Below are 17684 nucleotides of genomic sequence, written 5' to 3' on the forward strand. Positions count from 1 at the left end.
TTTGACACATTTTTGGGACCATTGTAATTTTCACAGCAAAAAATGCATTTAAAATGCATTGTTTATTGTGAAAATGAGAGTTAGCCACAAGGGGGCGCTGATGGGGTTATGTGTTCCCTGAAGTGTGTTTACAACTGTACGGGGGTGTGGCTGTTGGTGTGACATCATCGATTGTGTCCCCCTATAAAAGGGATGACACGATCGTTGCAGCCGCCACAGTGAAGCACGGGGAAGCCGTGTTTACACACGGCTCTCCCCGTTCTTCAGCTCCGGGGACCGATCGCGGGTCTCCAGCGGCGATCGGCTCCGCTGGTCCCATGGTCCCAGTCATGGTGCTTCGGACCGGGTCGCGGGAGCGCGCCGCGGCCCACGGCTGTGTACTAGTACATGACGTACCTGTACGTACATGTGCCCAGCCGTGCCATTCTGCTGACGTATATGTGCAGGAGGCGGTCCTTAAGTGGTTAAAACCAGCAACTGTTGAGACAACACCTTGGCCAGGTCTATGTACAGTATAATGTACAGAGTATGTGGGTCAGGAGTAAGTAACAAACAAAACAACATATAGAGTATAGCAGTTGGGATGAGCGCCACACTCACATCAGAGTCCTCCCTTACACCAAAGTCCCAACATTCTCCCTATACATCACAGTCTGCAGGGTCAGTCCCCCCTTACATCAGAGCTCAGCAGTTCACCAATCAGATGGCTCCAAATGACAACAAGTGCATTTTTCATGGGCACGGGGATTGTTAGATCGACTTCTGTTGTAGCGGCAGTGGGCACACATGGAACATACAGTATACACGTAAACAGTATACAGACACACACACAGTATACAGACACAATATACAAACACAGACACACACACAGTATACAGACATGTACACACACACACACACACAATATACAAACACGGACACACACACAGTATACAGACACAATATACAAATTCGGACACACACAGTATACAGAGATTGTATACTGTGTGTGTCTGTGTCTGTATACTGTGTCTGTATACTGTGTGTATGTTCGTGTTTGTATATTGTGTCTGTATACTGTGTGTGTCTGTGTCTGTATACTGACACAATATACAAACACGAACATACACACAGTATACAGACACAGTATACAAACATGGACACACACAGTATACAGACACGGATACACAGTATACAGAGATAGTATACAAACACGGACACACACAGTATACAGACACACACACAGTAGACAGAGACAGTATACAGACACAATATACAGACACATAGTATGCAGACACAATATACAGACACACACAGTATACAGACACAATATACAAACACGGACACACACACAGTATACAGACACGGACACACAGTATGCAGACACAGTATACACACAGACAAACACACAATATACAGACACTGTATACAAACCCAGTATACAGACACAATATACAAACACGGACACACAGTATACAGACACAATATACAAACACGGACACACAGTATACAGACACAATATACAAACACAGACAGACACACACACAGTATACAGACACGGACACACACACACACACAGTATACAGACACAATATACAAACACGGACACACACACAGTATACAGACACAGTATACAGACAGTATACAGACACAATATACAAACACGGACACACAGTATACAGACACACAGTATACAGACACGGACACACACACACACACAGTATACAGACACAATATACGGACACACACAGTATACAAACAGACACACACACAGTATACAGACACAGTATAAGGACACACAGTATACAGACACAATATACAAAGACGGACACACACAGTATACACAAACCCAATATACAGACACAATATACGGACACACACAACATACAAACACGGACACACACACAGTATACAGACACAGTATACACAGACACACACACAGTATACAGACAGACACACACACAGTACACAGACACAATATACAGACACACACAGTATACAAACACAGACACACACACACACACACACAGTATACGGACACACACAGTATACAGACACAATATACAAACATGGACACACACATGCTGGGACTTGTAGTTCCCCAGCAGCTCACAGACACATTTGGTGGTAATACAGGAGAGGAGGCTGTGCCTGTGTATTGGTGGGCAGGTAATCAGTAGGGAGATGTAGCAGAGATTGGGGGAGAAGTTCAGAACATGCTTCCCCTAGGAGAAGTGCACTTCTCACACACAGAAAAACCATCTAACCGCCTCAGAGACAGGAGCTCTGCTAGAGGAAACACAACCTCCCCCACAGTAGAGAAAGCACTGATAACATGAGATTTAACTTGCCGTGCATCAGCCTGAAGTCCATCCCACACTCCATGCTGCGTCCCTGCCTCCCTCTCCTCAAGCTGTTGGCAATCTCCTGCTCTGTATGTTCCCATTGGCTGAGGAGGTAGTGGAGGGGTGGAGCAGCTATTGCCTCCGAAATCTCACTTCAAAATGATGTCGGTTTCAGACATTTCAGGGACAGATGTAAAAATACACAGATTTTTACAATCTGTCCCTGGTTTTACTAAGGCTGGCAACCCTGATGGGGCCCCCTAGTGGCATGTGGCCCTCGGTCACTGCCCGAATGGTCAGTCCGCCCCTGTCTGGCTGTCATCTCGCAACCTCCGACTTTGTGTTCCTTCTCTGAAGTTCGCACCTCGGTTTATTGGGCCTTTCCGTATCCTTCGCAGGATAAACCCAGTGGCTTACCCAGTGGCTTACCCAGTGGCTTACGCATTGGACCTTCCTTCCAGTATGCGTATCTCTAATGTGTTTCATGTCTCCTTATTGAAACCTTTGGTCTGCAACCGTTTTACCGTTGTTGACTCCCGTAGGTTCCGTGGGCGCATACAGTACCTGGTGCATTGGAGGGGGTACTTGGGTCCCATACACGTCCCTGTCCTCCTCCATGATTTTCATAGATGTTTTCCCCTCAAGCCTGGTGGTCCTCCGAGGGGGAGGGGTCATTGAGCAGGGGGTACTGTCAAGGCTGGGCTCAGCCCTTCCTTCTTTGTGCTGGCAGCTCAGCTGTCAGATAATTGACAGCTCCCATCTCTTCACAGTGATCCACCTGTTGATGATCCTGTTCGACAGCTCTGCCTACTTAAAGCCTTCCAGTTCATTTGCTCTTCGCCTTCGCCTGTGTTAACATCACAGGAGACTTTCTCCTACCTTTATCGCTGGCTCTTGGACATTGGCTTGGCCAACTACCTGATCCGGTTACTGAACTCTGGCTATGTTTTGACTACGCTTACTCTGTTTACCTTTTTATTTTTATTATTAAACAAGTGTGATTTACCTGTACTTCTGTCTCGGTCTGATTCATGGTTCCTGACAACATGCCACCGTCGCCTGCCACCGGATGAAGCTTGTGTTATTTGCCTAGGAGGGACAGCTGAAGGCAGAATCAACCAGATATATTTCACTCTACAAAAAACTAATGCTTTAGTGGCTTTGAGAGTATGAACACTCTGTTATATACTGTAGCATTTAATGAGAGCTTTTCATATGCTGCGTACACACGACCGTTTTTCGGGTTGTAAAAAATTAAGTTTTTAAGGATCTAGAAAAAACTATGTTTTTTTCAACCCGATCATTAAAACGGCCTTGCCTACACACGATCGTGAAAAAAAAAATGCTCTAGCAAAGCGCGGTGATTTTGTGCTAGTAAAAGTTTATTGAGAGACGATTCACGCTTTTCAGTCTGTTACAGCGTGATGAATGTGCTATCTCCATTACGAACGCTAGTTTTACCAGAACGAGCGCTCCTGTCTCATAACTTGCTTCTGATCATGCGCGTTACTTTCACGTTGTTAAAACCTACACATAACCATTTTTTACGACGTTAAAAACGACAACGTGAAAAACGATGTGAAAATTTATAACATGTTATAAATTTTTAATACCCATTTTTAACGTCGCGAAAAATGCTCTGGAGCCCACACACGATCATTTTTAATTACATTAAAAAAAATGTAATCTTTCACATCGCGAAAAACGGTCGTGTGTACGCGGCATAAGCCAAGTTTTTCAGCACATTTTTTTGTACTGAAAATGCCCCCCTCGACTTATACTCGAGTCACTTTTTTGCGCCTGATCTCCCGGATTTTGGGGACCCGGTACCGGCCATCCATAGGTCCCCTGGACTCCAAACTTGGAGACCTGGAGCACCAGTTTTTCAAATCCGGGCACCCCTTCCATAGATTCCCATGTTAAACAGTAATTTCTCCGGTGATTTTGGGGACCCGGTACCGGCCAGTCGTAGGTCCCCTGGACCCAGAACTTGGCACACATGTAGCCCCATTTCTCCTCTACAAGTGTGCAACATTTATTGTCTGGGGGACCTATGGCTGGGGAGCACAGATTTTTCAAAGCCGGGCACCCCTTCTATAGACTCCCATGTTAAGTCACGGACACAGTGAGGCATGGGCACAGTGAGGCATGGACACAGTGAGGCATGGGCACAGTGAGTCATGGACACAGTGAGGCATGGACATGGACACAGTGAGGCAAAGTGAGGCACAGTGAGGCATGCAGATGGACACCCTAGGCTTATACTCGAGTCAATACGTTTTCCCAGTTTTTTGTGGTAAAATTAGGTGCCTCGGCTTATATTCGGGTCGGCTTATACTCGAGTATATACAGTAACTGTTTTTTGAACCTGTTAAACCAATGGGTTTAGTTCTACTTTATGATTTACTGCTGTGTGGGGGCTCTGGGCTTCAGCAAGATGGCAGCCTCCAGCAATAAGCAGGCTGTTATGGGTAAAGTTCCACTTAAATGACAGGGATCGGGGGAGAGGAGGACAAAATCTGGTGATTTTAGGATTAGTTGACAAGGTTGCCTGCCTGTAATACATAACAAGCCCCCCCACCCCCCGCGTTTTCTTTTTGTGTTATGTCTAGTGTAGAAAGCTGCATATTCACATAGACTATATTAACAAAAGTATTGGGACGCCTGCAGCTAGAACAGCTTAAACTCCACAAGGTTTAGTAGTGTGTCTATGGAAATGTTTGATCATTCTTCCAGAAGCCCATTTGTGAGGTCAGGAACTGGACGAGAAAACCTGTCTCGCAGTCTCCACTCAAATTCATCCCAAAGGTGTTCTAGTGGTTTGAGGTCAGGATTCTGTGCAGGCAAGTCAAGTTCCTCCACCCCAAACTCGCTTTATGCACTGGTCTAAATCATTTGGCAGAGAGGAGATTATGGTGTGGGGCTGTTCATCATGGGTTGGGCCTGGCCCCTTAGTTCCATTGAAGGGAACTCTTAAGCTGTCAGCATTCCAAGACATTTTGGACAATTTCGTGCTCCCAACTTAGTGGGAACAGTTTGGGGATGGCCCCTTCCTGTTCCAACATGCCTGCTCATCAGTGCACAAAACAAGTTTGGAGTGGAGGAACTTGACTGGCTTGCACAGAGTCCTGACTTCAACCCGATAGAACACTTTTGGGATGAATTAGAGCGGAGACTGCAAGCCAGACCTTCTCATTCAGCATCAGTGCCTGACCTCACAAATGCACTTTACATAGTTACATAGTTAGTCAGGTTGAAAAAAGACCCAAGTCCATCCAGTTCAACCACAAAAAAAAAAAAAAAAAACACAATACAATCCCATACACCCAACTCCATACCCACAGTTGATCCAGAGGAAGGCATGATCCAATTTGCTACAGCAGGGGAAAAAATTCCTTCCTGATCCCCCGAGAGGCAATCGGATTTATCCTGGATCAACTTTACCTATAAATGTCAGTACTCAGTTATATTCTGTACATTTAGGAAAGTATCCAGACCTTTCTTAAAGCAATCTACTGAGCTGGCCAGAACCACGTCTGGAGGGAGTCTGTTCCACATTTTCACAGCTCTTACTGTGAAGAAACCTTTCCGTATTTGGAGATGAAATCTCTTTTCCTCTAGACGTAAAGAGTGCCCCCTTGTCTTCTGTGTTGACCGTAAAGTGAATAACTCAACACCAAGTTCACTATATGGACCCCTTATATATTTGTACATGTTGATCATATCCCCCCTTATTCTCCTCTTCTCAAGAGTGAATACATTTAGTTCCTCTAATCTTTTCTCATAGCTGAGCTCCTCCATTCCTCTTATCAGTTTGGTTGCCCTTCTCTGCACTTTCTCCAGTTCTCCGATATCCTTTTTGAGAACTGGGGCCCAAAACTGAACTGCATATTCCAGATGAGGTCTTACTAGGGATTTGTACAGGGGCAACATTATATCTCTCCCTCTGGAGTCCATACCTCTCTTAATACAAGAAAGGACTTTACTCGCTTTGGAAACCGCAGCTTGGCATTGCATGCCATTATTGAGCTTATGATCAACTAAAACCCCCAGATCCTTCTCTACTACAGATCCCCCCAGTTGTACTCCCCCTAGCATGTATGATGCATGCATATTCTTATTCCATAAGTGCATAACTTTACATTTATCAACATTAAACCTCATCTGCCACTCAGTCGCCCAATCAGACAGAGCATTGAGGTCGGCTTGTAAATTGGAGACATCCTGTAAGGACGTTATTCCACTACATAGCTTGGTGTCATCTGCAAAGACAGAAATGTTACTTTTGATCTCAGACCCAATATCATTTATAAAGATATTAAAAAGTAAGGGTCCCAGCACTGAACCTTGGGGTACACCATTGATAACCTTGGACCATTCAGAGTATGAATCATTAACCACGACTCTCTGAATTCTGTCTTTCAGCCAGTTTTCTATCCATTTACAAACTGATATATCCAATCCTGTAGACCTTACCTTACACATGAGCCGTGTGTGCGGAACTGTATCGAACGCTTTTGCAAAATCCAAGTATACCACGTCCACAGCCACGCCTCTGTCCAGGGTTTTACTTACCTCTTCATAAAAGGAAATCAGGTTTGTCTGACAACTTCTGTCTTTCATGAATCCATGCTGTCTGCTGCTTAAATAGTTTTTTTCCAGCAAGAACTCATCCATGTGGTCTTTTATTATACGTTCCAGTATCTTCCCAACTATAGAAGTTAAACTAACAGGTCTATAGTTACTTGGCAAAGACTTTGTTCCCTTTTTAAATATGGGCACCACATTGGCTCTACGCCAATCCAGTGGTACTATTCCTGTCATTCTGGAAGAACGGTCAGAAATTTTCATAGACACACTCCTAAACCTTGTGGACAACCTTCCCAGAAGAGTTGAAGCTGTTCTAGCTGCAAATGGTGGGCCAACTCAATATTGAGCCCTACGGACTAAGACTGGGATGCCATTAAAGCGGTTGTAAACCCGCATATAATTTATTTTTTCTACACCGGCAAGGAAAAAGCCATAATGAGCTAATATGCACCGCATATTAGCTCATTATGAAATACTTACCTCGGAACGAGGTAGGTAACTTACCTGGTCCACGCGGAGCCAAGCCTCGGCGTGTCTTCCGGGGTATCGGCGCTCCAGCGTTATGATTGGCCGGAGCGGCGATGATGTCACTCCCGCGCATGCGCGCGGGAGATTTTCTTTCCGGCATGGGGATGCGAGGGGAATATCTCCTAAACCGTACAGGTTTAGGAGATATTCTTTATACCTACAGGTAAGCCTTATTATAGGCTTACCTGTAGGCAAAAGTGAAAAAAGTGGGTTTACAACCACTTTAAAGTTCATGTGCGTGTAAAGACAGGCGTCCCAATACTTTTGACAATATAGTGTATGTAAAAAAAGTTGTAAATTGTAGTTACTGCTCATCTGGCAAACAATTTATAAATGATCTACAGTATGTACATATGTACAGAATTATTTGTATAATGCATGTAACATGTTTTTCTGTGTAAAACAACCATGTTTTCTTTCTCCAAATAAGTGGAAAATACGTTAAATAGCTATCATCCTGTTTCAATTATTTGCCTTTAAAAAAAGGATAACATTCTATACAAAATATTGATACACATATACTATGCCATTCTATTAAATAAAAACACGGAGGTACACCTACTAAGAGATACGTTCCATCCACTGTGAGGAATCTCCCTTCTCTGGTAACCATGGCAACTGGCTATATTTAGTATATTTTATTCTGTTTTTCTTCCATATGAATTCCCTAGATGTGCCCCAGACAACACAAGAGCTACCACTCCAGTAAGTTATGTCAGAGGCTGATAAGATTTGACATCCACCATTTTTATCAGATATCTCAAATGGGAAATAAAAATTACAACACTGTACAGAATTATTATATTAACAGGATGGTTGTAACAATCAGAATAAATGTATTCTTTGTTCATTCTTTGTTACAATCCGATCAAAAAGATTTTAGAAGATTTTTTATTTATTTTTAATAAAGTTTTTATTGAACAGAGTGAAATACAAAGCAGGTAATAGCACAAAAGCGGGCACAGCCCCTATGTTAGGCATATGAATAGAATATAATGATATATCCTAATATGACTATTTACGCCGACAGAATGGCACGGGCAGGCAGATTGGCATACAGGTACGTCCATTTAAATCTGACGCCCATTTAAATCCGTTTTGCGAGTGTGACCGCGGGTCCCGAGAACTCGGAAGTCTCGCGATTGCGGTTGGCAAGGGCAGAACAGGGGAATGCCTTTGTAAACAAGGAATTCCCCTATTCTGCCTAGTGACACTGTCACTGATGACCGTTCCCCGTTTTTGGGAACGGTCATCAATGACGTGTCACGTGTAGCCATGCTACCTAGCAGTAAGAATCACTTCCTAGGGAACACTTAACCCCTGCAGTGCCACCTAGTGGTTAACCCCTTCACTGCCAGTGTCATTGTCATGGACCTTGGAATGCTGAAGGGTATCTCTTTGAAATCTGTTACACAGTGGGGGGGGGTCTTCTGCTCTGTCTTAAGGCCAGACGGCTCCATTGTTCTGTGTCTGGCCATTGTGCACATCTAATCGCCAAACCCACAGGGCTATAATTAATGATGGGTCTGTGTGGAGTCATTATCTGATTCCACAGGGGCCAGGCTGGATGTTACAGCACACATGGTCTCTCGGCTTCTTGTCCTTACCTGGTATGCACAACTGCAATCAGGTTTCTACCATACACAACAAAGAACTTATCAACAACCATTGTACCAGGTAACTACTTCATTACCAACGTACTATTTCACCATTTTATTCATTATTACCCTTCCACCCATTCACTACCTCCACATTAAGTGGGACACACTAGGTATTCCCTGATTTTTGTCTCTTCACTTTTTCTTCTAATTGAATTACTATCACATTCTCACACTCCTATCACTGGACTACCCATCGGGCAGTCACCTATATATTTTTTCTTCAATCATCCACACCACCCACCAATTCACTATTATTATTACCTTACTTCAATTATTTATTTATATCCCCTACTTACTTACTAACCCCAATGGACCCCTATAGTTGCCCTGCCATTCATTACTTATTGGCAATTAGTACCTGCCTTCTCTATACTCAGACTCTAACTGTCATTTTGGCAGCTTTGTGTTGAATTATTCATTCAATTCTCCCCAACCAACTACAACATTGTGGGTGTTCTTTGCAGGTGCCTGCTCCTCCACCGCAGAGAGGGCGTCCACGTTTTGGCTCCTTGCAAGTCCTTCTGGACAGGCCTTTTTGCTCCTTTTGTATTTGGGGGGGGGGAGGTGGGGGCAGCCATAACCCCTCCTGGACTGTCCAGCGGCTCCCATTATGCCGGATTCCTTGTTTTAGCGGTAAATATATCACCATGGTATACTTTATGTGATGTATGTTGACATGTTCTCTTTTTATTAATTTTACATTTTCTAATTAACGTTTTAGAACCCTTGTCCCCCTGAAGAGACCGAACAAACGGTCGAAACGGTCGTCGGGGACCTACATTGGGGATCTACACTGTATAATAACTCATAGTACTTTGAGATGTATATGCATTCATGTCTACTGCAACCAGGATTGTGATAATTACTTTTGTACTCTTTTTTATATTGGTATATTTTCCACCATCATTCACTGTGATATCCGATTTCATCGGCAAATAAATGTCATTTTTTACTGAAACTACTTAATTTACTTTTTTGACCCCGCTGCCTAAAAGCCCTACCTGGGGAACTCCTCTCTTCCTTGTGCACATTGATTGCCCCCTGGGGCTTCTGTCTCAATACACATAACAGTCCTTCCATTCAAGCTATCGGACCAATCCCAGCTGACTCATTTTAAAGTCCTCATTTGCATGCCTAAGAGGACCTGAAGGAGAACTCGATGTACTTTACAATTGACCAATAGGAAAGCGATTGTTGGGGGCGGGATGTTCCAAATTCTGTTTAAAAGTGTGTTGTGTACTTCCAATAAAGGTCTTCCTGTTTGAACTTACATACAGCCTGCCTGGTGTTTTGTTCTAATGGATCCCGGACGGCACATAGCTGTAGTTCGGATCCCGGAGCCTTGGATGACCGAACCATCAGACGTTGCAATCTGCAAGCTGACTCAATAGTAGCAGAGGAGTGTCGGGAGAGCGGAAGTGAGCAAGGGTCTCGTTACATTGGTTGGCAGCGGTGGGATTTACTCTCCAGTTACTTGGACACTCCAAACCACCACAATGAATGACCAGCGATGCAGCATGCAGGAGAGCCACGCTGAAAGACTTACTTGAGAGCCGTGGAGGGACCGGTGGGACAAAGAATAAGGCCACCCTGATCAGTGATTTAGCCGAGATGGATCAGAGGGATGGTGATGCAGGACCCCGGTCAGTTGAAGACTTGTTTCAGCAACGAGTTCGAAAGCGGTTGGCATTATATGGTGCTAACCCATCAGAGACCGCCATACAGAATGCCATTAGAGACATCCAGCTGCAGGATGAGCGACAAGAGAGAGAACGAGAGCGACAAGAGGAGCTGGAGATCGCCTACAGACAGCTGCTAGACTCTGCTCAGCAGCCTGGGACGGGCTCCTGTTGCCTGGAACTGTCCGGGAGAAATAGCATACAGTCAAAAAGATGAGGAGCAAATGGGGCCAGGGGTGACCCTACGTTTTCCCGTCCTAACCGCAATGGAAGAAGCAGCGATGATACAGAGGGCACTGCAAGCGCTAGAATGCCGGAACGCACCGGAGGTCCCCCAGGCAGCGAGACAAGCTAATAGCATGAAGGTCTCAGAAAGGGGAGTTGAGACAGGCGCTGGAAGGCTGGGAAATGATGATCAGCAGCAAGTCCAGAGTATCTCATCGGGTGCCCCAGCAGAAGCGCTGGCTACAGGGCAGAGTGCCCCTGGCATCTGCCCAGCATCAGAAAAATAGTTGGATCCGGAGAATCTGAGAGAGGATCTGTGTGAGCTGTTGCCCCAACAACAGATATCCCCACCGGGAGTAGAGGAAGCAATTCTCCCTCCCCAGCACTTGGACACTACCCCAGAGGAAGCAATTCTCCCTCCCCAGCACTTGGACACTACCCCAATGTTTATCCCCCCAGCAGAAGCGTTGGCTACAGGGCAGAGTTCCGCTGGCCCCTGCCTAGCCCTCAGTATGTTTTTGGAAGACATCCCCTGTCAGAAGTCACCCCAGTGGCTGGTCACAGAACCGGCAGGGGAGAAAACCTTTCCCCCCTCTCCAGCGGCTGTACCCAACTTTTGTATATGTCCCCCTGGCAGAAGTGCTGGCTACAGGACAGAGCGCTGTTGGTCTCTGCCCAGCATCGGAAAAAGAGATGGAGAATCCGGAAATTAGTCCCTGCAAGATACCTTCTCAGCGGTTGGAAACTACACCAGGAGAAAAGCAAGTACCTTTTTATCCCCAGCAGCATGATGAACTGAGCCCAGTCACCCTGCCTTCTCTCCAGCGACTGAAAGGACTGCAGGGAGAAGGGCCAGTCCAGGCTTCTCCCCAGTGGCAGGCATGCTCTCTGAGAGAGGCAGAGGTTGGCTGGGTGAGTAATGCTCGGTTTGGGACAATTTATTTGGGGTACTGTCTGGGTACTGGCATTGGGGTCTCCTCCTGTGTTAGTCTCCTGCCAAAGGGGGAGATGTGTGACAGACCTAGCCGGGACAGAGGCTTTTGGAGAGGACTGAATGTGAGCCTCTTGCCTTCCGATTATGGGCCAGGGCCTCAAAACAGGAAAGCGGATGGGTTATCCCAGCATACAGACCTGGAACCTTAAGACTACTTTTCCAACATCCTCGAGTTGACCCGTTCGGGGTCCCACTGTGGCTGTTGGACTGTTTCCCAGGGGAAGTAATGTCATGGACCTTGGAATGCTGAAGGGTATCTCTTTGAAATCTGTTACACAGTGGGGGTCTTCTGCTCTGTCTTAAGGCCAGACGGCTCCATTGTTTTGTGTCTGGCCATTGTGTACATTGATTGCCCCCTGTGTCTCAATACACATAACAGTCCCTCCATTTAAGCTATCGGACCAATCCCGGCTGACTCATTTTCAAGCCCTCATTTGCATGCCTAAGAGGACCTGAAGGAGAACTCGATGTACTTTACAATTGACCAATAGGAAAGCGATTGTTGGGGGCGGGATGTTCCAAATTCTGTTTAAAAGTGTGTTGTGTACTTCCAATAAAGGTCTTCCTGTTTGAACTTGCATACAGCCTGCCTGGTGTTTTGTTCTAATGGATCCCGGACGGCACATAGCTGTAGTTCAGATCCCGGAGCCTTGGATGACCGAACCATCAGACGTTGCAATCTGCAAGCTGACTCAATAGTAGCAGAGGAGTGTCGGGAGAGCGGAAGCAAGCAAGGGTCTCGTTACAGTAATTTTTACAGTAATCAGTGCATTTTTATAGCAATGTTTGCTGTAAAAATTACAATGGTCCCAAAATGGTGTCAAAAGAGTCCGATGTGTCCGCCATAATGTCGCAGTTCCAATAAAAATCGCTGATCGACGCCATAACTAGTAAAAATATTATTTTTTAATAAAAAATGCCATAAAACAGTCCCCTGTTTTGTAAACGCTATAACTTTTGCGCAAACCAATCAATAAACGATTATTGCAATTTTTTTTTACCAAAAATATGTAGAACAATACGTATCGGCCTAAACTGTGGAAAAAAGGGAAAGCTTTATACTTACCTAATGGTAATTTTCCTTTCCTAAAGCAAGCATGACAGCATATACATATGGGAAGACTCTGCCTCCCTGCCCAATCAGGACCAGTTATACTATAAAAGTACGTCTCCTACCTTACCGCAGTATTCTCATAATTTAGTATCACTGCGAAAGGCCTTTCTTGAATACTCACTTTTATCTTTATTTATTTATTTATTTTTCGGGAAGGGACCTATATGCTGTCATGCTTGCATCAGTAAAGGAAAATTACCGTTAGGTAAGTATAACATTTTCCCTTTTCCTGACACAGCATGACAGCATATACGTATGGGATGTAACAAATCACCAGACCAGACGGGTGGGTAATGCTGTACTATTTATTTTATACATATACTACTATGTATCTTATTTGTGACATTACTTCATGTCACTCCCTGTCCGCGCGACCAAGCTGTACTGTTGTTAAAGCCGCCGGATCCACTTTATAGTGGTTTAGAAATGTATTAAAGGTCGCCCAAGTTGCGGCCCTACAGATGAGTTCGGGGGTGACTCCCCTGAAATTCGCCCATGATGCTGCCATCGCCAGCGTGGAATGCAATTTAAAACCTGCTGGAGGATCTAGATGTTTCGCCACATAAGCTCTCCTTATGACCTTGACTAGCCATGACGCCAGCGTCCTTTAAGGCCCCATACTCACGACCAAACATGTCTGCTGAAACTGGTCCGCGGGCCAGTTTCAGCAGACATGTTCGGTCGCGTGTGGGCGCGAGCGGGCCGAATTCCAGCAAACATTTGCCCGCCGGGCCTTTTCCCAGCAGACAAATATTCCTGGACTTGTTTTAATACAGTCCGCTGGAATCCTGCCCGCTCGGACATGTACGGTCGTCAGTACAGACCTACCGTACATGTCCAGGCGCCCGCCGTCCCTCGCATGCGTCGAATGACTTAGACGCATGCGTGGAAGCATTTTAAAGGCGGGCCGCCCACGTCGCTGCGTCATTGTCGCGGCGACACCGCGTCATCGACGCGGCGACACCGCGGACACGCCCAGCGTATTGTTTACGCGCGGACTTCTGTACGATGGTGTGTACAACCATCGTACAGAAGCCCTCTGGCAGACATGTATGGTGAAAACGGTCCGACGGACCGCTTTCACCATACATGTTTGTTCGTGTGTACCCGGCCTAAGATGCTGCCAGCCCTTTTCTGTGACCTTCATATATGACGAATAGGTTTTCCGACTTTCTGAATGTTGCCGTAATCTCTATGTAGGTTTCTAGGACAGATCCAAAATGCAAACTATGGGGTGTCCCTGCTGTGTCTGTCCGAAATGTTGGAAGTACCATATCTTGGTTTATATGGAATGAGGTGTTGACCTTTGGTCTATAGTGTGGTACAGTTCGTAACACTACCCTGTCCGTCATTAGACAAAAGTATGGTGGTTTGCAGCCTAGGGCCTGCAAGTCCGACACCCTTCTGCTGGAGGTTATTGCCGTAAGAAACACTGCCTTTGCTGAGATGTTTCCCAGCGCTGTAGACTGTCCTTTATTAAAGGGTTCTTGTGATAGAAGGTCTAAGGCCCCGTACACACGGCCGAGGAACTCGACGTGCCAAGCACATCGAGTTCCTCGTCGAGTTCCTTGTTGAACTTGTCGAGAAGCTCGACAGGCTTGCTTTGCGTACACACGTAACAGACAACAATTTGGTCGTTCTCCAGCGCGGTGACGCTCACCACGTATGACGCGACTATAAAGGGGAGGTTTGATTTTGTTGGCGCCACCCTTGGGGCTCCTTTTGCTGATTCCGTGTTTACGCGTGTTAGTAAAAGTTTGGTGAGTGACGATTCGTGCTTTTCAGTCTTTGTGCTTTCAGATTGATCTCTGCCGTTCAGTTTGTACTTGTGGGGGTCGTATCTAGGCAATCGGGACGTGCGGTCCTGTCCCCGCGTTTTTCATTGTCAGGGTCGTTCTTCATAGGTCTTGCTGTTCTTCACTGCGGTCTGTTTAGTGCAATTCTGATTTGTCGTTCGTTCCTAGCCTTGTAGCCATGTTGCAGGCACCTAGTCGTCGCCGACTTAGTGCTCAGCATCTTATGTGTGTAGGTCTGTTTGTTTATGACCTAGACGATGAGGAGTTCATGAACAGGAGGAGGACGACGCGTTCATGGACCAAGAATTGGTTGCTCCGTAGGAACCAATTCTCTCACATGCCTTTGCTGCGGGAGCTTCAGGAAAATAATCCTGTTGATTACAGGAATTTCCTGAGGATGTCTGATCCCGTCTTTCAGCACCTGTTGGCTTTGGTGTCCCCCTATATTACCAGGCAGGACACCGGTATGCGGGAAGCCATCAGTGCTGAGCAGAGGCTAGTTGCCACCCTCCGTTATCTGGCAACTGGGAGAAGCCTTCAGGACTTAAAGTTCTCGACGGGCATCTCCCCCCAGGCTCTGGGCCTCATCATTCCTGACACCTGCTCTGCCATCATCCAGGTTCTGCAGGAGGAATATATGAGGGTAAGTTTTCTCCTTTAATATCACATTTTATGTCTATAATGTATGCTAATGTCTTGTAGTTATCTCCTCCTTCCCTAATTACCATGTCTGGAATATGCTGTGAATGTCCCCTTTGCCCCCATGCATGCTGTAAACTTTATTGATGCCCCTTTTTTGGCCTACATGCATATTTCCCATCACTTACCTCCCCAGCATGCTATCCTGGGCCCCAACCTACCTAGTCTAGTCACTTCCCAATGTATTGTGTTATATCCATTGTAATGTCCCCCCCTCCCCTCCCAAATGTGTGGTAAAGTCTATGTTCACCAATATTAAATAATTTTTATTTTTGATTTTTGGACTCCCAAACTCATCTAGCCCTCCCCTCCAAAATGTGTTGTAAAGTCTATGTTCACCAATATTAAATAATTTTTATTTTTGGTTTTTGGACTCCCAAACTCATCTAGCCCTCCCCTCCCAAATGTGTTGTAAAGTCTATGTTCACCAATATTAAATATTTATTATTTTTCATTTTTGGACTCCCAAACTCATCTAGCCCTCCCTTCCAAAATGTGTTGTAAAGTCTATGTTCACCAATATTAAATATTTATTATTTTTGGTTTTTGGACTCCCAAACTCATCTAGCCCTCCCCTCCAAAATGTGTTGTAAAGTCTATGTTCACCAATAATCATAATTATATTTTTTTTTGGACTCCCAAACTCATCTAGCCCTCCCCCAAACTTGGGCACTGGCCCATCAGAGGGGGTGTTTAATGTGCTAATTGTCTAAATATATTTAGATATAATATGCTAGTTCCCAGAAATGTTATAATGCTTCTAATGTCTTTGTCTAATCTGCTTGCAAGGTTATGTGGCTAATTTTTGGATTTTTTCTTCCCCAGCTTCCGTCCACACCACAGGAGTGGCAGTCTGTGGCTTTGGACTTCCAGACCCGTTGGAACTTCCCCAACTGCGGGGGAGCCATCGACGGGAAGCACGTCCGCATCGTGCCTCCACCCCGTTCAGGATCCCAGTTCTTTAATTATAAGGGGTTCAACAGTATTGTGCTGATGGCGGTGGTGTCAGCACAGTACGAATTCCTTTTTGTGGATGTCGGGATGAACGGACGGATATCGGATGGGGGAGCCTTCAGGCAGACGGAGTTTGCGCTTCGCCTTCAGGATGATGATCTGTCATTGCCACCGGATGACCAGAATGTAGAAGGCCTGCCATTTGTTTTCCTGGCTGATGAAGCGTTTGCCCTGGGACCCCATCTTATGAGGCCATACCCTCAGCGCACCCTCACCCCAGAGAGGAGTGTCTTTAATTTCAGGCTGGGCCGAGCACGCAGAGTGGTTGAGAACGCCTTCGGCATCATGGCCAGCCGGTTCCGCCTTTTCCTCACCTCTCTCCACATGGCGGAATATAAGTGGAATACAATTATTTTTGCATGCTGCATACTACACAATTTTTTGCGGAGACAATCTCCTAATTATATGGCCCTGGTTGGACCCGAGGCACAAGTTTTGTCTCCATCAGAAACTTTGCCGGGCCTTGAAGCTGGCCACACAGGACTGCCCCCCCAGAGTGCCCGTGAAGTGCGGGACAAATACATGGACTATTTCATGGGTAGGGGGGCAATACCATCTCAAGCCAATTTGCCATAATTTTTGGTTTACAAAAAATAAATACAAATATTTTGAAAAAACTTGTTATGTCTTGCTTGTGTTGCTTGGAGTTGTTTACTAAGTGTAACTAAGTGTATTTTCATTATAAACTAGCAAACATTTCCCAGGTGACCCCCAAACCAAACACATAGAAAATTAGATGTATTTTACAGTTTTTCTCCATTGTTTTGGCTCATTTCTTGAAACAGAAATGACATTCTCAAAACAACATGGACAAATCTCCAAACCACTTCGCAATTGTTCACAACTGAATGGCATTTCTCATTCATTTCATCAAATTGCAAATGTCTCAGTACATGTCTCACTGTCTCAGTACATTTTTCAAATGATTTAGTACAAGTAGTTTACATTTAGCACAATTTCCAATTGAATAGATCTTGTTGATCAAAACTGATTGTCATTTCTTCAGTCTAATGGTCGTTCTCTCCAAAACGTGTCAGCGTCATTTCATTGTTTAAGTCAT

The sequence above is a fragment of the Rana temporaria genome, chromosome 2 (genome assembly GCF_905171775.1).
Source record: "Rana temporaria chromosome 2, aRanTem1.1, whole genome shotgun sequence".
In the NCBI taxonomy this organism is placed as follows: domain Eukaryota; kingdom Metazoa; phylum Chordata; class Amphibia; order Anura; family Ranidae; genus Rana; species Rana temporaria.